This window comes from Ambystoma mexicanum, chromosome 9, assembly GCF_040938575.1.
Source record: "Ambystoma mexicanum isolate Mex_15411 chromosome 9, UKY_AmexF1_1, whole genome shotgun sequence".
Taxonomy (NCBI): Eukaryota; Metazoa; Chordata; class Amphibia; order Caudata; family Ambystomatidae; genus Ambystoma; species Ambystoma mexicanum.
The window spans coordinates 578,971,625-578,992,500 of NC_090931.1; the positions used below are offsets into that span (position 1 = coordinate 578,971,625).

The following is a 20,876-nucleotide window of genomic DNA, read 5'->3' on the forward strand; positions in this document are numbered from 1 at the left end:
CAATCCTGGGTTGTGATGTAGGATTGCGCCCCCTTCCCTGGCAAGCAGATCCACGACCACCGGCAGCTTGACTGGGGTGACGCTGACATACTGAGAAGATCAGGGTAGCAAATCTGCCTCAGCCACGCCGGGGAAATGAGGATCATTCCGCATCAGCATCGTTTGAGTTGATTGATGCCTGGCAGCAGGAGAGGCAACAGAGGGAATCTGTACAGGAACAGGACTTCCCACAGGAAGGAAAACCCGTCCCCCCATGATCCTCGGTTGGTAGACCTGCTGGTGAATCTCTGGCATTCACCGTCACAAACAGATCAATTTGGGGTCTGTCTCATCTGCAGAAGAGGCTGTCCACTTGATCCTGGCGAAGTTCCCACTCGTGGCAAGAGCGCAGCTTCCTGCTGAGGGAGTCAGCAATGGTGTTCTGGACTCCCGCCAGGTGAAACGGAATGATGAACATCCTTTGGGCGACAGCCCACTACCACAAATCCTGGGCCTCTTTGAAGAGCACTGGGGACCTGGTGCCCCCCTGCTTCCTGATGTATAACATTGCGGTGGTATTGTCCGTGAAGCCCCTCACCACCTTGCATTTGAGGGACTGAAGGAATGACGTGAGGGCTCAGAACACTGCCCGCAGCACCAGGACATTGATGTGGAGATCCTCTCCTCCAGCTTCTACAGGCCTCTGGTGTGGAGAAGTCCGGTGTGGGCTCCCCAGCAATCCAGGGAAGCGTCCATGGTGACTGTCTCCTGGTATTGGGGGGGCTCTGGACATCCGTGCCCCGGGCGATGTTGGAGCGCACGCTCCACCACCTTATCGCTCGACAGAACTCCTCAAGAACAATCTTGTCTGCGTAGCATCCGGACACCTGGATTCACAGAGCGCCCAGGAATTCCTGAAGGGGTCACATCCACAACCTGCAGAGACGGACCAGGTAGCTGCACGACATGCCGAGCAGTGACTTGATGGTCTGCACTGTGGCGGTCTTCAGTGCCAACAGCCGTTGCACCTTGCCCAGCATGACCGACATCCTTTCTCTCGAGGGGGCTGCCAGGCAGGAGACCATGTTGAGCCTGGCCACCAGGAACAGCACGTTCTGCTATGGTATCAAGCAGGACTTTGGATTGTTCACAGAGAATCACAGATCAGTCGGCAGCTGGACGATCCTTTCTGTGCGTTGGACGGCAACCTCCCTTGACTTGGCACGGATGAGCTAGTCGACGAGGTACGGGTACACATGTATTACCTGTAGAAGCAGATGGGCCGGCACTGATGTCAGGCACTTCGTAAACACCCTGGCCGCCAACTTCAGTGTGAAGGGAAGGGCTTTGAATTGGTAGTGCTTTCCCTGCACGGTGAAGCACAGGAATTTCCGATGCTTCTCATGAATGGGGACGTGGAAGTATGCATCGTCCAGATACAGTGACGTCAGGAAGTCTCCTTCCTCCAGTTGACCTAGCACGTGCTGCAACGTGACTATCCTTAATTTTTGGTACTTGTTGAGATGCCGCAGGTCGAGAATGGGCCTCCATCCCCCGGTCGTCTTCTTTACCAAGAAGTATCTGGAGTAGACTCCAGAGCCCCGGAGTCACTTTGGTACCGGCTCCAACGCCCCTTTTTTTATCATGAATCATACTTCCTGCAGGAGCTGAGGGATGTGCTGCTCCTGCCCGGCCACCAGCGATATCCACGGACAAGTCTGCTGGAATTCTAAAGTGTGTCCGTGGGCGAGAGCGTCCAGCACCCATTGGTCGGTGGTTATCTGTTCCCACTCGCTGAAGAAGCCTGCTAGTCGTCCTCCCACTGGTGTGCATGGGTGGGGGCCCGACGTCCTGGCCGATTTAATCTTGCTTCAGGGTCTGCTTGCCACTTTGGGAGCGACAACGCCCACCTCCGTAAACCTTGGAACGACCCCTTTAGGTCACCTGGGTCGTGGAACAGGAGGGCTGGCGGTACGAGGATGATTACCCACGGCGAAACCCTTCAGCCGTCGCAGTGTCTGTCTGAATCGTATACCACAGCTCCCTGTCGTATCTGGCCAGGATCGCAAGCGCATTTGCTGGCGTGACCTGACCGTTGTTGCCACCGAGTAGATCACCTTTCTACCCACGGCGTCCAACTTCTTCCCCTCGCTGTCTGGGGGAACAGAGGCTGAAGATGAGGGATTCGAAGACTTCTTCCTCACAGCTGCCAAGACCACTGCACCTGGTACTTCTTTTACAGCCTGTTTCTTTTCGCCAGGGCGGAGGCGGGATTACTCATCAGTGCCAGGCCCTCGTCCAAAACATCATTCAGGAGAGGCACCGCCAGAATAGTCTTCCTCTTGGCCTCACAGCGTTGGTAAAGGAAACCTTTCTTCTGGCGTCAGCTGAAGAGCTCAGGCGCGCGGGCAACCATGTTCTGGAACCAACCCACTTGATCCGTGGGAGAAGCCCTAGACAGCGGGGAAACGCTGCCATCCGTGTCTGAAGTCGCTGTGTCCGTCCCTGTATACCCAATGAAGGGAGGGCATGTGCGGCGGTTGATGAGGCGGCATAGGGTGCCGTTTCTTCTGTTGAAAGGATGCCCAGTGATACATCCCTGGAAGTTGTCGGCAGGAGGGTGCGGGGGGTGTAGGCGTGGAGGGGCCCAGCACCCACGTCGTCGTTATTCCCACCATCGTTTCTCCTTCTACGTTTCCGCCGTCGGCAACAGTGTTTCTGCCTTCATAGCCTCTGGGACGTGTGAACGGACACCATGTTCCCTTTGTCCGAAGAAGAAATATCCATGCCCTGGAGCACGGTAGAGGCTTTCACCCCCTCACCCCCTTTTTTTGCATTCTGAGGGGTCAGTCTCTGGCTCAGGGATGGCATCCTCTTCTCTGGCGTTTTCTCCACCGGCTTGACCAAAGCCTCCTGCCTGGCGGGGGGCGGGGGTCGCCAATCTGGCCATCATCAGGGTCCCCTGGGTCGGTTCAGCCCCTTTCGCCTTCGAGAGGGCGGCTGCCACCGGCTCAAACATTGAGGATGACTTTGCCTGGCCCTCCTGGGCGTTCAGGGGCAGGTCGGACACCTTACCCTGTGCCTTGGCCTTTTCTGGCTTCGCCCAGAGCTTCCCTGGGTTAGCCGATTTCCTCTTCGAGGAGGAACTGGAGCAATGGTTGGAGATGATGGCAGACTGAAGATGAGCGTGCCCTGCTCATCGTGGGACCCACTTGCGCAGCGACCCTGACGGAAACGGACTCGCAGTGCTTGGTTTTGTCTTGGGCCCCCACGGATGGAGTGCCCTCAAAGGACTAAGAAGCCCGCTGCTTGGACTGGCTGGTCCTGGGTGAGGCATGCCCCTGCTTGCCACACTGGGTAGAGGCCTTGGCTTTGATGAGCCACGCCGCCAACCTACTGTGACGATCCTGGACGGTGCGCTTGTAGAAACCAAGGCAGATTTCACAATCTGCTTCCTTGTGGTCCCGATGGAGACAGAGGCACTGGGAGTGTTCGTCCTCCACAAACACATTCCCCAATGCGCAGCTGGAGCACTCCGTCCTCCTCCTCCGACATGGTCCGGCGTACGGTGTAGGCCAGATGACCTTCTGGAATCTTTCATGAAACGCTCGATGATTCTGCCCTTGAGGGGTGTTGAAAGACGCCGACAAATGGATCACCGCCTGCTGGGCAAAGGAGCGAAAAAGCACACTGGCACTATGATAAAAATAGGAACTTTTTAATGAAAAAGTGTGAAAACATAGAAAAGCTCTTGGAGCAAAACCTAAGGACTCCCAATACTTGAACGTGCAGTAAAAATCTGAAGATGGCTGCCAGAGGAGGGGCTTAGGGAGAGGGCAGTCATGGGCTGGGGCAGTATGACCCAGAGCTCAGTGATTGGTTTATAGGAGAAAGACCGTTTGTAATTGAAACTTGTTTTTTCTTTTACTGAGGATTCCCGGCCTGATGACAGAGAATATTCATGAGCATGTGCATCCATGCCAGACCCCATGCAGGAGAAAGATCTATTATAGATTGTGCCAATTTCTCTGCACTTACATGTATCTGTGCTGTAACTTAATGAGTCTTTTCTTTTGATGGTTGTTGAGCTTAGATCAACACATCCCAAACTGATACAACCTTCTGCTTGGCCAAGCTCTTTGCCATTTTGTTGGGTCGATTCCACTGCTTTAGCTAGATGCACTGCTAGTCTGCTTCTAGATAACATTCTTGGTCCATCAAACTTGTTAAACTTCCATTCCCTTCCCATCCTGGGCGCAAGCTTCGGTTATCAACTATTGAGGTGAAAGCTTCCATGAAGGGTCTCTATAGGACTGTACTGCGAAATAGGTCTCAAAATGACTATGTCAAAGAATAGTACTTTCTAAATTCTGGTCCCATTCGGCCTACTCCAGGCAGTGGACAGCGTCCACCGGCCACTGTGCCCTCCGGTTATTCACTTGGGCACCATCTTGTTGCACCAGGGCCTCATCCGGTTCGGTGAGTCAGAGTTAAAATGAGGCGAGGCAAGCCTCCTCACCTCTTTACCCCAGTGCTCTTCTTCTCAGCTTCAGTGGGAGGCAAAACTAGCCACAGTATCCGCCATCTTGGCAGGACCACCAACCTCTGCTGGGCTCAGATGTCTATGGGTAGATGGGCAAATGCAGAGAGACTCGGACTTACTCATTCACTCTGTAAACCATCAACAATCATTACTCCTGTTTAATTTGTGGGGCCTGAGAAGAAGAGGGTGCCGGGCATCTGAGCTAGAAGAGATCATGTCTGCATTGATGTCCTGTTAAGCAATTCTCTTGTTATTTTTTGGAAACATTTTCTGAGAGATTTTATTTTATGTTGTAAATGTTGCAAACTGCCCTACTGCATTTTGTGGAGTCTGGTGAGGCCAGTACAAAAGAGTTTGATAGTATTTTATTTTGAGACGTTGGAACTTAGGGAGTAAACAATAGTTCTAATTCATGATTAGTGTATTTTAATATACAAAATAGGCATTTCTCTTGTAATCGAAAGTTCCTGTAACTGGAAAGAAGCATTTATCATGGGATTTATTTTAGATATTATTTTATATAGTTTTATTACACACCGAAAACCCGCCAGGCACCAGGGCGTGGGAACATAAAACACAGAACAAAACAAATAACATTATAAATGACTACTCAAAACAGATGTGTTTTCAATCCCTTTTTCGAAAAGAAGCCAGGTTACAGTCCAGGCGTAATTTCAATGGAGGAGTGTTCCAGGGGGAAGATGCAGTACACAGGAAATATTTCCAGTTTGCTTTTATCCGTTTGAGTCGTGGACAGTTTTGCAGCATAACGTTACTCAAGCATACAGTTTTAACTGGTTGGTAGATATTGATTCTATTCTTTAGGTATTCAGGGGGCAATGCCGTATACAGCCTTATGGGTGAGGACGTCTAATTTGAATTGGATTCTGGCTTTACCAGGGAGCCAATGAAGATTTCTCCGATTAATGGTAATGTGTTTGCCGTAATGTACTTTTTTTCTTAATGCTCAGAGCTTTATTTTGAACCAATTGTAGGGTATGCAAATTCTTTTTAGATGCTCCTCCTAAAAGGGCATTACAATAATCCATCCTCGAGAGAATGGTGGCCCTAGCCCGAGTTTCCCAATTTTTCTCAAAGATCAGAGGTCTGATTTTTCTAAGCAGTTTCGGACAATATTGTGTATTTTGGGTAATGTTATTCACTTGTGCATCAGTACCAACATTACAGTCTAATACTGTGCCCAGTGTTTTAACTTTGGACCCGGTTTTAATAACACATCAATCAAGCATAAATTCAGTGCATCTTTGGTACTCCAAAGGAGATTGGTGCGTAATCTTACAGAGCATCCCCCCAGTAGACAGCTGACACTCTTTCAGATAAAAATGAGTAGATCCATTGGCTGGCCCCAGAGGAACACTTCCCTGTCTTATCAAAGGCTGCCGTTAGTGTCAATACGGTCAAAGGCCGCTGATAGGTCCAAGAGGACCAGCAAGCAACATCCTTCGGAATCTGCAATGTTCAACATGTCTGACTGTAGGACCACAAGGGCACTCTCAGTACTAAAGTGGGGCCTAAAGCCTGACCGTTTTTGGTGAAGAACACCATGGAGTTCCAAAAATTCATGGAATTGTTTCATGGCGACATTTTCAAGGATTTTCAGGAAAGGGTTTGTAATTGTTCTAAGGTTGGATATGTCCTTGGAGTCTTTCCCCACTTTTTAAATCAGGGTTGTAACCGTAATTCGCTTTAGACATATGGGTACTTCATGTCTAAAAGAAGAGTTAATAAATCGAGTGAGAAAAGGGCCAAAGATATTAGCATTTGCTAGGATGACCTTGGATGGGAGAATATCCCCCGAGCAGGATGTGGGATACATGCTTTTCATGATTTCTAAAAGTCCTGCTATATTAATATCAGGAAAAGTGAAGTCCTGTGTTCCCACCTCTAATTCCCGAAGGGTGGGGGGAGGCACTAATCGTGTCACCGGTACTCAGAGGTCCAGAAACATCTTTAGGTATGACCGCTACGGACTCTTTCGAAGGCGTAAAAGAACTTGTCTGTTGTCTTGGGTTTTCAATTTTCTTTAGAATTCTGAATAGTTCTTTCGTTCCATTATTGGCCTTAATGAGTTGGTTCTCGTAATACTCTTTCTTTGCGTTATATATAGCATTTCTATAGGTTTTCGCTAGTCAATTCCAAGCTTTCTTATGAAGGTCAGATTTTGTCTTCACCCAAAGACGTTCAGCCTGCCTCTTTACTCTTGATTTCTTTTAAATCTTTAGTGAACCAGTAATAGTGGAAAGTTTTATTTCTTACAATCACATTTTTCAGAGGGGCAACCCGATCTAGCATTTTAATCATAGATTGCTCAGGGATCTCTGGGTTGTCTCCATCCGAAGTGCAATCCATCACTGAGGATAAAACATTTGTCGGGTCGATTTCAGAGACCGTTTTAAAATTTCTGCCGTCGATTTACTTAAGTTGAGCGTGGAGTGAATCCAGTTTTGCATGCCAAATGTTTGAAATATGGCACAGTGATCTGACCATATGCAAGGCTTGGTATCTGATCACCACTCAGATGTTTCTAGAGGCGATCCAATCCAGAATTCTACCCTTCGAATAGCTGGGTTCTGTGTTCAAAATATCTTATTCAGCACTCTTCAAGAGGTGCTCAAGTTGCGTCGCCTTCTGATATGTGGGGTCCTGATACCACCTGTTAAAATCACCCAGGAGTATTGTTGCACTTACTCTTATTTAAAGGCTGCAGACGGTGACTTAACTCCTCGTTAAAGTTTGGCATATTATTGGAGGGGTCTGTACAGAAACAAAGGTTTAAACAATTTGCTGGATCTAATTTTCTTTCCAAACTTATTTATCATTTATTAAGGGAACATGACAGTACAAATACGTTGTTCAATTCACATCATGTTATAATCGACTGTCTTGATCCCCTCCCATCCACTCCTTTCGATCCTGCTCATAAAGCTCTACAAAACCCCTTCCCCCCCACGATTGTGGAAATTCCTAAAATCCCCCTGCCCTCCTCCTCCTCCTCCTCCTCCTCCTCTCCACCCCAAACCAAGGTATGGGAAAATCATCAGAGGAGTTTAGAATGTGTGCACACTGTAGTGAATGGTTATGAATAAACATATAGGCACCCTAATGTCTAGCAAACCAAGAGGATTTTATCTTTTAAATGGCAAAAGCTACCAACTGCATCACTTTAGAGACTCCCATATTTGGCAAATAAGTGGCGATAACCAGGATTTGAACCTAGTCTGCGATTGAAGCACTTCGCCACATATCTTTGCAGTTCATATGAGGTTTTGTGATAATGGCTACACCACCACCTTTAGAAATAGTGTGATTATTAGAGAAAACTATGTAATTCTCTGGTGCTGCAATCTCCATAATCAGTGCGCAGGGGTCTTGTAACCAAATTTCCTTAAGACAATAGAGGTCAAGTTCATGTTCAAGAATAAAATCATGTAGGTCTATGGCATGCACATTTAAGGATCTTGTGTTAAGTAGTGCAGCTTTAAATAAGCATTGGTTCTGGATTTTAACTGACTGGTAAATATGAAATATTTATTACAATTTCCGGTTCAAGGTTACGTTTACTGTTCTATTGACTATCTGAGATATGAATAAAAGGATTACCAGCAGCCAAGGCTGTTTGGCTAGGATTCTGCAGCACAATAACGCAATCTCTCCACTACACAAGCAAACAGTCCACCCTTAATATTGCAGTATTATCAACTTCTGTACCAATTTCATAGATGGTGTTGTCCTCTGCCAGTACTATATCATTTGGGAAGGATTCTAGTAAGTAGCTTGATGCAGTAGCTCTGTGTGCTTTTGCGTTTGGGCCTGGGCTGCAATAATGGAGAGAGGGCTGGTCATAATGTTAGAACTTCCACACAATTTGTGAAGATTCGGTTACGGCAGTGTAATAAGTCCTGAAAGCAAGACAGGACAAGGTGCACTTACCCAAAAGAAACAGCGCCCAAACGCGTCCCTAACCGGCACCAGCCTTCTCCTTACTATCACGCTGGTGCGGTTGCACCAGCAGGCAAATAAAAGGCTTCCAGGACTACAAAGCTGGGAACTGTAGTTCTAAGGCCTATTGGAGCACATGTGAGGTTAAGAAGTAAAACTTCCGATTGTCTATGCTCAAATAGGAGAAGGCAGTCAATTTAGCGTCGAAGAAGGTGGCTAAGTGCAAATAACAATTGTTTAAATGATTTTGTCTAGTTCAGCTAAAAATCCATTCATACAAATGCTAGATCTTAATAAAATAACACGCTAGTGCAACGCAAATCGAATAAAAGCAGCTAAGGGAAAGTGCAATCCCCCAGCACTAACCGGCTCCTTCTTGTTGCGCCTGCTGGCAAAGAAAAGGCTACCAGGACTACAGAAAAGCTGGGAACTGTAGTTCTAAGGCCTATTGGAGCGCTCACAAGGTTATCCATCTCCACAACAGGAAGTACTACAGCAGACATACCACTTTGTGAAAGGTACTGCTCATGCCACTGGTCTGAACACTAACCTGAACAGTGCAGGTGGCCTGAAGCGTCAGATTATAAGTACTCTTTACCCACTAGTTTTCTTTGTTGGGAGTGTTGGCCCCAACTTTGGAGAGTAAATGGCGCTGGTACGCTGCTTTTGTGGAGCCCTGTGCAACGCTTTGATCCTTTGAATTAATAACAAATCTGCAAATCAGTATAACAAATACTCCCCTGCCCCCCTTTTTAAAGTCTGCTCGTTCTTTATGCATCACCCATGGGAAAAGTAGGAAGTCCAATTTCTCCTGGTAGAAGGATTTGGTCCAATCTAACATTTAAGGTCAGCCAATGCTCCACATGGGTTTGGTTTAGTCACTGATTGGTATGAGGGTGTGGTAAAAGCTGCTCATTATAGATAGATTGGGATTCAGACCTGTTGAGCTGTTGCTTTGCAGTTATGAAGAAATTAGGACAGTGGTCTCTGGAAGAACTGTCCAGGGTTTGGCGATCCAGTGTTTGACAAGGTCCTACGGGCTACTGAGAAGGACTGTAGATGTGTTTTGTGCTCTTCTGCTATTTCCGACCAGTTATCAGATGCTCGGGCCTGTTCAAATGCTGCAGAAGTAGTATTCCAAGGGTCCCAGTGGCTTCCAGGAATAGCTGCAAAGGTCTTTCAACAGGAAGGGACAGGATTCTCATTGTTGGAAATACAGAAAAGAAATATGAACTCGCTGACAATCATAAAAGGCTAGCACCAGCCAGTTTAGTCTGATATGAAGAGAAACTCTTATAAGATAAATTTGGCGCCTGGAAGACCGAGCCGTTTACGATCCATTAAAGAGCACAAACGTTTTTATATTTTGGATAAGGCATGAGATTAGAATGCCTGAAAAGCAAAAACAAAAAGTTAAACAGTGGCTGCCTAAACACAGCACCTTGGCTCTTCATAGTCACAAATCGCATCAGTTGGAACCCAAAGTGCAGGCACTAATTTCATACTTCTAAAATACTGGCAAAATACAATGTATAAGACAGGAAAATCTACCTTTATAATGATTGCAGAATGCAATCCTGCCTTTGCCTCCCCTGAGACTTGTTGGGAAATGCATTTATAGCTAGCGGGATGGGACACACCTTCATAGGACCACCAGGTGTTAAACATGATCGTCCAAAGATGTGCCGAGCCTTCGAGGCCATGAATCACCAATCACCACCTCCATTCCAAAATGAATGTCTTCAGCCGAACAAGGAGAGTGTTGCGGGTATAGAAATGTTATCCTTCCTAATTCTGGCATCAAGCTCTTTCAACTGTTGAGGTATCTGGTTTCACAGATGTAAAGGTTGAGTGCAAGAGGCTGGGTGGATCTTCCTGGAGTTCCAGTAAAAAAAAAAAAAAAACATTGCCTGGGAAATCATGCCGAAATCTGTACCCTTTCTTGATGCATCTAAAATAATGCCTGCAGACACCATGCAGTAATCCTACCAATAACAGTCACGTGCCTAAAATGCCAGCACCACTATCCTAGCCATGGTGCAATTAGTTTGAAGTCACTGAGAAATGCCTCTAATGTTATAAAATACAGAAATTATTACTAGAAGGTACTACATGCATCAAACCGATTGGAATTACTGAATGATTTTCTTCTTTCTAAACACAATTTTAAAACTGTCGAAAAATCTCGATTATGGAGTTATCCCATCAAGATGGACAACCACGAGGACTAGCCTGCAATAGAGTAATACATTTCTTAAATAAGCTAGTAACTCCTTGGCAATAAAAAAAAAGAAACGTTCTACTTTTCATAAAGGCTTTTCTGGTGGCTAGGCTTGAAAGTACTACAATCCATCTGGCAGAAATAATAGCCAAAACAAAAGCAGTTTTCCATATCCGTAAATGAAGGTTAAAAGATGCAAGGGGCATACAAAGTTACTGCACGGTAGATGCCACATTCAAGTTTAAATTCCAATAAGGGACTGGAACCTTAAAGGAGGATGGAATATGGAATGACTATCAAAATGGCACTTAACCACCTAGAAGTTGAATGCTTTTTCTCAGTGGTGATGCACACTCTGGACCTAGGATATTGGCACTGGTTGCAGAGCTATATAAGAGGGGAATGCTGACAGTTGGAAAACCTAATGCAATATTAAATTATTGATTTCCCAGTGTTATGTAACATTTAAGCAAACATCATTGTAGTTCTGCTTTTATATTCTTCCCCTCCTGGTGAGGCAATTCCTGGAAAATACAATTCTAAATGGACCTTTACCACAAATGCATCAAAAACGGGCAAACAATGGGTCTGGCCCCTTGCTGCTGGTTTAGGTTAAATATTGGTGTTCTGTTGTTGATTAGAATGTGATGCTGGTTTCTTGGGGGAGAGGAACAAAGTTCTTGAGACCCGAAAAACGGCATTGAGTTCCAAAATATAAGCTCCACTGAGCAGTGAGCTGTCCAAAGGTAATAGGAAGTGTGTGGAAGATGAAATCAGTGCCTTTTCACAAGGTTAAGTGGAATCCACCAACGTAAAGATTACTGAATATGCTCTGTAATGGCAATACATTTGTTTTGTCGTTCTAAAAGATGGTTCTAACTGCGAGCAAGGTGCATCAGCGTGGATTACATTGTTAACCTGGCATATGGAACCACATGAATGAACCAAGCCGTGAGATCCCAGAGCCTATGAACCCACTAACCTGTTTAAGAGAGCTGAAATATCAGACTACTGTTTTATCCACAAACAGTCTCAGTGGGAGACAATTACATTCCAAAGTAGTTTCAAAGGCCTGCCCAAATTAACCAAATATTTTATCAGGGCACTAGGAAGAATTGCACCAGATTTATTATTAAATATCCTAATTTTTGCAGTATCCCAGAAAATACATAACCTAAATATGTGGTTTGATGTCCGAGCTCTAATCAGTTATACAAATTTGGGTGAAAAATAAATCCTTCATCTAAAAATGAGCTACTAATACCATCAAAAACCCCCAGTAAGTACCCTCAGAGCCAAATTCAGTAGAATACGAAATATTAATCGAAGTGCAGAAGGGTTTTCGGCACAACGTGATCTTGCCGGTGTGTGGAGAGACCGGTACTCTATCCTGGTGTTTGGTCTCAAGCTGATCTCATGTGAAGCAAGGTGCTGTGCAGTGATGTGCCTGTACCTTTAAGGAGAGCAGCTTCCTTAAAAGAAACCTCCCTTTGTGAAGCGACACGAAGTGCAGAAGTGTTTGGCATTTGCGGTGGAGTAGAGCTGACCATTTGAGCAGTGTCGGCTATTTAGAGTTTGCCGGATGGTGGTAGACTGCCTGCTGCCGTCCTTCTGGCCTTGCAAGGAGCCTGCGACTGAAAATTGATCAGTGCCCGTGATGTAAGTGTTGGCACAAGATACTAACTTTCTGTGGGGTTAGGCAGACCGCTTTTATGGACTGTACATTTAAGCTGAAGCAGAAGACTCAGCAGAAATGTACGCCGAGATCTCTTGCATGTAAAGGAGGAAAACGAGTGCACAGCCCTAATATGGTTACCACAGCGCACTCCCCTAAACCAAAAAAGGACAAATTGAGTGCGCAACAGACATTACAGCATTACAACCAAAAATCTCTGCTTTTCTTCCCTTGGCTGCTGCCGTTAAACCCTTGACATTAGCCCCGATTGATCTACCGGGGGCGAGGGTTACAACGGTTAGAAGATAACCCGAGTTCAGGATTTGGAAATATTGAAAATAATCAATCGCTATTAAACATATGTCGAAGGCTTCACCGAGAATCGTTATGTGGGGGCAATCCCCAGAAAGGGTTGGACACCGACTTTGGAAACATCATAGGAACAAACGTATCAGCAAGCCCGGATTTAAAATGCCTTCACTCCTTGACTGACTCCTCAGAATCGTCCAGTGAGGAGTATCCTGCTAGCCAAGGCAATAAGGTATGCCAAGGGGGAAAAGAGAGGCCCCCTGTTCACAGTCGCTGCAAGACTACATGATCAAGAAAGACACCCTCCATATGTCAAAAGATGGTGGAGGAACAAAGACATGTCATTTATGCTTGCAAGGCTGGCAGATCATTTCCTGGCGATGCATCATCGGACCCCAACGACTATGCCCAACCAAACTCAGGGCCATGCGCTGGAATTAGGGCCGGGCACGTCCATTTCCCATCTAAAGACTCTCGTTAGGATTAACAACATACAGGAGTGTCCTCTCAGAGATTCCTGTGATGAGCTCCCCAAGGAGGGGGTGGCACAACCTGACAAGGAGAGGAGGGGAAAAACATTGTTTTCACACGGCCCCAGACATTATGAGAAGGAGAGCATGGCGTAAGAAGGAGCCGACACACAGAGGAATAATCCGGGATCAAAGGGTGTTTGAAGGAACAGCATCTCCAGCTTGCCAACAAAGAGAGAAGCCAAGACAAGCCCAGCCGGGTGGAAGCCTCCAACAAGGGTACCCGATTCATCGGGGGACATGGGGAGGACACCACAAGGGAGGGTCATCTAACAGGTCTTCTGGATGGCTGGATTCAGTATGGAGGTGCCCCTATGCAATCTAAGGTTGCAACGGTCATACAGAAGTCCGGAAGTGGACTGGCTGAGAGGACTGATCTCAGTCCCCAGAAGCGAAAAGTTATGTCCTATTGAGAAGTGTACCCATCTACTGATCCTGCACGAGAAGCTGCCCAATCCTCTGCAACAGTGAACCAAAAGCCACCTTTACCTGTGGGGAGGTGGGTGATATTGTCCAAATTGTACCCAGCGCTGGATAGCCCATGTCTGAATCTAACCAACCGAATTATCCTTTGGTAATTTATCCCTAATCTGGTGGACCTCAGCTCCACTGACATGACATGTATTGAGTTACCTGCGGTAGGTGAACAGTACAACTGGGCCCTTCTTGAGTTTTTATCGCTGGCCCATGGTAGCACTCCTGTGCTCTTGCACAATGGAGTTGCATGCCCTGGGATTTGAACTCGCAGTTTATAGGAAGATGGTGGCCAAGCACGAAGTTATTAATAGGGCAACAGGAAGACATGCCGAATTTGCTGCAAGCAACAAGAGACAGCTTTAGTCCAAATGTCTTTCACTCCAATATGATGGGCCACTATATCAGGAATCAGGGCTAATGGACTCACTGAGACTCTAAAAATGGACAGCTATTGAATCACTACCAAATGTAATATTTTAAACTGTCTTTGTTGGAATACTAGAGGGCATAGTGCCTTTTGAAAGTATAATACCGGCTCTGCTTTAATTAAAACCAGTTACTTTTTTTATTACAAGATACTTGGCTGACCTAGCCATTTCAACTGGACAGCTTCCATATTATTAGCCGTACAGCTACTTAGTTGGTAAGAGGCAGACCCAAAGGTGGCATGGCGATAGGAGCTGGGTGCCATGTTGACCTGAAACCCTTTCCCTATGATGTAACAAGCTATTGTATATCTCCCAGGTATCTTAAATCAGCCGATAATGATCCTAAATGTGTATATGCCAGTGCTAGGCTCTCCATTAGATGGCGCTATTTTTAAGGCCTCCGACTATATGATAATGGCATGGGAGGCTTTGCAACCGAAAGGTATGCTGCTGGCTGATTGCGGGAGATTTCAATTCTTCTCAGCTCAAGGAATATGTTAACATCGGAAACATTAATAAGGGGCTGATGAAGGAGGATGTAATACAGGGAGGATTGTCATCCCGTTGCATGAAATGGGGAAGCCTTATTCAAACAAACCATTTGATTTGTCTCAATGCGAAAGACATAAGTCGCTTAAGATATCCGTGTCTACTTGGTCTAATCACATATCATCCTCTAGTAACAACTATGGTCTTGTGTTTCTATCATAAAGGTTATACATCGAAGGGCAACCAAGAATTTTTTTTGTATTCAGATCAATGGTGGAGCAAAATTTATGGGGCTAGCTCCACGGTTTTTACAGCAGGCGCCTTCCAAATATGGAAAGAGATGTTGCGACAGATTTAATTAATTCGACTGTATAGATATAGAGATCGCCTGGAAAGTTATTTTTAAAATGGGAATTTATATTAGGTTTAAATCAAGATACTCTTGAAAATGTGTAGGCAAAATGTTTTTCGTTTAATTATAAGCAAGTAAATTCGTGTATGTATGTATAACTTGTTTTTAGTGTTGCAGAAGATTGATTTTCAACCATTGCACACACAAAAAAAATGAAATCATCTGAACTGGTCATCGTCTTCTTGCAATGTTCTCAAACTAGGAGTCATATGTGGAAGGTATCCACAAGAAGAAATAGATTAAGATGTGTAAAAAGGAGAGCAAGCCAGATTTGTCGTAACATTTTGGGTATGACTCATCATGAAGAAATCCCACATACCTTTCATTCTCTGAACCCAATCATGTTGCACATAAGATAAAAAGTTGGATGAGTTCTACAGAGGCGGTCTAAGATTTTGAAGATGAAGGTGGAGCAGTGATTATTTGGCAAGTCCTTCATGAATAATATTTTGTACTCCAAGATCCTGGGTTACTGATGGCTGCAAAAATAGCAAAGGGATTGTCACATTGGCAATGCAATCTCCATGAAGGGAATTGAGTAATCTTGCAACCTTAAAGGAAAGTCCAGTTGATGACTTAGATGAATCTTGGTTTCTCATAGATCCTGCTGCAACAGTCTTGGATAAGGAGCATAACTTGTTAGCTCATCATGAAGAACTTCGCTCATTCACGTTGGTCTGGCTAAAGCCTTTGGAAGCTGAATGAGGTTAGCTTGAACTTGACTTTGCAGTTGTAGACAAACTGGCACTCCAGAACCTCGTCACAACTCTTTTGCAAGACTGCAGTAACTGATGTGAACTAGGTATTACATTATTAAGTGTTTACATCAAAAGGAAAATTCTAAAGGTTTATCTTGGATGCTGCTTTGAAGACAAGACGTTCTTAGGCTTGTGTAATACAACAGAGCTCATATCTCTAGCTGCTTGTCCCAGATCTACGTCCACTTGTAGGTGCTGCAATGCTGCTTCTTTGCTTTCAAAAAGCCAGAAGCGGAAATCTTTTCTAGATTCCTATGGTAATTCTGAAAACCAGTCTCAAGATGTTGCAGATGTTACTAGTGAACAGTTTTCATTGACACATAAGGACCACTATCCATCCTAAGCCTACAGCTCCATCTAGCGGTTATAACGGGAAGATGGGCGAATTGGACCACTGTAACAGGCAAAGGACTGCAAATCGGCATGGTCTCTGTGTATCCTAAGGCAACAGCTCCCTCTAGCAGTGACAACATACAAAGCTATTGCATCGGACAAACATACAGGAGCAAACGTACACCTTTTATTATATTGTTAGATTAGCAGACATATTTGGCTTAATAAAAAGGGTTTGGGTGCTACTTGTAACACTGTGCCTCAGAGCCTTTCCTTCCTTACAGGAATGGGTTTTGTGCCTCATATCCCTTTTACTCAGGGCTACTGAAACCACAGCAGATCGGGCAGGAACATTTTAGAGCCCCATAAAAGGATCCCCCTTATAAGTTCTGTATCTATACTCTAACACTTCAGAAATTGTGACCACAGACTGAGGCATGATCTATGCCACAATGGATTGGGCCATTACCAAGGATTCCGTAGTTAGTAAAGGGTTTACAGGTAAAAGTGGTGTTAGTCTAAAAAATAAAACAAAGATGCCAGCCTATTTAGCAGCATTAAACCTAAATCATGTATTGCTTTTCTCATTACTGAATGAAATGAACAGACAGGCTCAGTCATCCAGAGGAAGCAGCCGAGAACGGACTCTTGCATCAAACGCAGTGCTTGAAACCTGTAGTTAGATGCATGCATGGGGAAAGAAGCAATGTCTTGGAAGAATTGACAATCCAAATTACTTCTAAAGCAAAAATGTGCTCCCTTTAGCAAATTAACATGGGGGGGTCCTGGAGTCCCTCTGCCAGACATAAGTCCTGGTTACGAGAGACATACCCAGAATCTTTAGCTCACTATCTTTCACAGAGAAGAAATATCCCAAACATATCAGTCTTTGTCCTGCCCTGGGGCAGTCCAGCACCGAAATGCCAGGCAATTTTCCTCTGAACTAGAGTACCAACAGCATCCCCAGACACGTGTTTCGGTCTGGTTGGACCTCATCACTCCTTTTAGCAAAAGCAGACTGCAAACAAAAGGTTTCACCCATAGAAGTGAAAAGTGCCAGAGAAAGCTCTACTTGCATGCAGTACTAAGAAACATTTTTAAAGGGGCAGCTTTTTTGGAGAATGTTATTTTTTTCTGGTCATTGTTGCAGGAATTCCCAAATCGATTCAGAAGGACGGAGAGCAGGACCCAATTATTATTGGCACATAGAAATCTTTATTAACCTCCTCAGCCAATCAGAACGTTTAGAGTGCAGTCAACTACTGGTACTGACTGCATTCTGAACATTCTTTTCAGAAGCACACAGGGAAACAAAGAACACTTTCCAATTCCAAAATGGCCACCATCTCGTGAGGACGCAGTTTGCTGGCGCTCCACACACGTGGGAACCGAAAGGAGTTGGAAGGCATATTAAAAGCAACAAAATCACGGCAGAAAGTTGCGATCCACGTGGATCAAAGAGGGGAGAAACGAAGAACTTCCCAGCAAATGCAGAGGTCCTTCGACGGACAGGCGAGGGGCGAGAGAGCAGAGAAGCGCCCGCGGATTTCAGTGAGTGGAGAACCCCCTCTTACCCGGCCAGGAGAGGCGTGCTCACCCCCGCGGGTGGTGGCCCAGAAGTGAGCGATAGAGGGAGTGGAGAAACGGACAGTGGTCCAACACTGTCCTGATCCTTGCTGGATCTGCCCAGAGCTTGCGTTGGGCCCGGAGTAAGTTGGCGGAGGACTGCCGGGCAAGCTGCGCAGGTCTGCCGCCGAAACCAGAGATGCGGCTGCCGCACTGCGGGGAGCTGCGGTGGGGAAGAACGAATGGACCGCCCTTGTTGCAGCACGGCTGGTGTCCACCCATCCCCCCCCCCGGGGTAGGAACCCTGAGCCAGCCTGTGTTAGCGGACGCTCAGTTCAGCGGAAAGGGAGACCGCCTGCAGAAGGGGAGAGAGAGCAACCTGACAGAGCCCTACTGCGCTACACGGCCCAAAGCACCCGGACCACGTGGTAATACGGAGGAGCCTGAGGACATAGGGCCTGGAGGGGAAGTGGAGACAGCTGTGCCTGGATGTGCGGCCTGTCAGACACACCTCGGACTGAAGAGCTTTGGGCCTCCGAGAGGTACAGCGGAGACGGCAGAGCCGGGGATCTGCAGCTAACTAAGGTAGGAGGTCGCCAGGTAGTGCGCCAGTGCAGCCCAGGCGTGGAGTCTTAGCAGACCCACCGGCATGGCCCGCCCCGGTACTATAGCAGTGAGAGAACCATTACGCAGACAAGGAGGCCAAATAAAGGAGGCCTGGCTGCAATAAAGGAATCAGCAGGACATGGGCACACGTCTGCGGGGGTTGGCGGGGGGAAACAAGCACTGGGCGGTAGCCCACGCTCCTAATGGTCGCTCAGAAGTCGGGCCTTCTCTCCCTGGGGTCCCAATAAAGCACAGCTAAGCCAAACAGAAGGTTTCAATAGAAATAGCGGAGCATACCTGACTCAAAATACAGCAGCTGAAGCAAATCCTCCCCTACTTTATGTGCAACTCAGCGTGCCGGGTCAGCACGCAGTAACTTCCAATTCACTAGGAGAAAGGGGGCCTTGAATGTGGGACTCCCCCGATGAGATGGTCCACGACACCAAGACACGCTCAAGGCCCTAGACCGACCCAGTAACCCATTGAGATAAGTTACAAGAAGGGGAGAGCTAAAAGAACCGAACAGGGCCATTAAGAAAGGAAGATCACCTAGCCAAAGGCCTGAGGCAAAAGCTAACAGAACCCATCCATTTGGGGGTACATCCAGCAGAAGGTTGGGACATCGGGGGAGGCCCTGCAACCCGAAGAGGGGGATTGGGTTGGAAGCCGAGTTGAGCAAAACGCTAAAAAATAGCAGTCAGCACCTCCTGTTCACACTGAAATGGTGGATGTGACTATAGTATCCCTGAATACACAAGGGCTGAACTCACCCATGAAACAATCCTGGATAGGCTAAGGGCGATGCAGACGACAATAGGGATCCTGCAAGAAACTCATCTCCTCCCAAAAGACGAAGAGGATAGCCCATAAGGCCTTTCCTCAGCAATAATTTGCATCCAGGGAATAAATAAATAAATACATAAATAATCGAAGGGTGTGGCAATCCTGATGAACAGAGAATTGGAATTTAAGAAATTGCAGCTTGGCAGAGACACAGAGGGGAGATACCTCGGGCTTAAAGGCACAGTAGGGCAAAGTACTTACACAATAATTGCTCTATACGCCCCCAATGAAAAACAGGAAATAGTTATCACAGGAAAACTGGAAAAGTTTGGCGGTTGGTGCGAGGGTCAGCTGATCATAGGTGAGGATTTTAACTGCGTTATGGACCGCACACTGGACAAAACGCTCCCGCCTACAATAGTGGATCAGAAAAACAGGCAAGCACTAGGGAAACTGTTTCGAGAACTGGGGTTAATAGAAACATGGAAGTTCTTTCCAGGGGGGAAACAGAGAATACACGCACTACTCTGCGGTCCACAAGGGCTATTCTAGGTTAGGCATGGTTCTGATCACCACATCACTGGTCCCCCAGGTGACGAAAGTAGAGATAGGGGTGGAATCTCTCTCTGACAACACGCCAGTGGTGGTATGCTTCGAGTTGGGGGGGAAAGGGGAGTGGAAAACAGCCCACCTGGGGAATAAACAAGATAATACTGGAGGGACACAGTGCTTGCGGCACATATGGAGAGCTTGATAAATAATTATTTCAGGGAGAAATAACGGAGAAACAGACTGGAAGGTGGTCTGGGACGCAGGGAAGGCAGTAGTTCGAGGCAAATTCATCTGAAAAGCGGTGGCATACTACAGAGAGAGAGCCCTTATAACACGTAAGTTAGAAAAGGAGGTAAAAGAGGCTGATCACAGAGAACTTAGGAAGATTAGAGCCCAGCTCAAAAACCACACTGCAGACAGGGTAGCTAAAACACTGTTGAACACAAAACAATCCTATTACATACAGGTGAGGAAAGGTGGGGAAAGCAAATAGGTTCTTAGCTGCGAAATTGAACAAACAAAAAACATGCAACTATATAGCACAACTAAAACACAAGCAGGGAGTCCTACAAACAGCGGAGAAAGAAACTGGAGATAATGGTGCAATTCCACAAGGAACTCCTATGCAGTAAAAACCTAGACCCCGAATATCAGAGGTCCTATTTGCGGGCCACCGTCCTACCCCAGATTACAGAGCAGGATAGGCAGGCACTCGGGGGTCCGATTACAGCGCAGGAGGTCAGTAATGCGATAGCGGCATTGCCCGCAAACAAAGCCCCGGGCCCAGATGGCCTGGGGAAAGGCTACTATAAAACCTTTCGCACACAACTGCTGGGCCCGCTGACACGCCTCTTTAGCACAATTAGGGGGAAAGGAATGGTCACGGCCGACATGGGAAGCTCCACAACCATGCTGACCTTGAAACCGGGGAAAGACCCTTCAGAATGCACAAGCTACTGCGCCATTGCACTTCTAAATACAGACGCGAAGATCTATGCTAAAATACTGGCGACCAGACTGATGAAAGTCCTCCCTGGTATCATACATGACGACCAGGCAGGCGTCATCAGGGGGAAGGCACACACAGGACAACGTGAGGCGGGCTACAGATATCATTGATCTGGGAGTGTGCACGCACCAAGGGTTTTCAGTGGCCGCACTGGATGCCAGACAGGCTTTTGATAGCCTGGATTGCGAATACTTGAGGTTGGTACTGAAAGGCTTTGGGTGCGGCCAAGAATTCACCACGACGGTG

General features: G+C 46.5%; 1 protein-coding gene across 3 annotated transcripts in view; it reads right to left on the reverse strand.

The window, feature by feature from the left end:
* Positions 1–20,876, reverse strand: part of LOC138488301 (aldehyde dehydrogenase family 3 member A2-like) — an 822,258-nt gene that overhangs the window by 28,020 nt on the left and 773,362 nt on the right. The window lies entirely within an intron of this gene.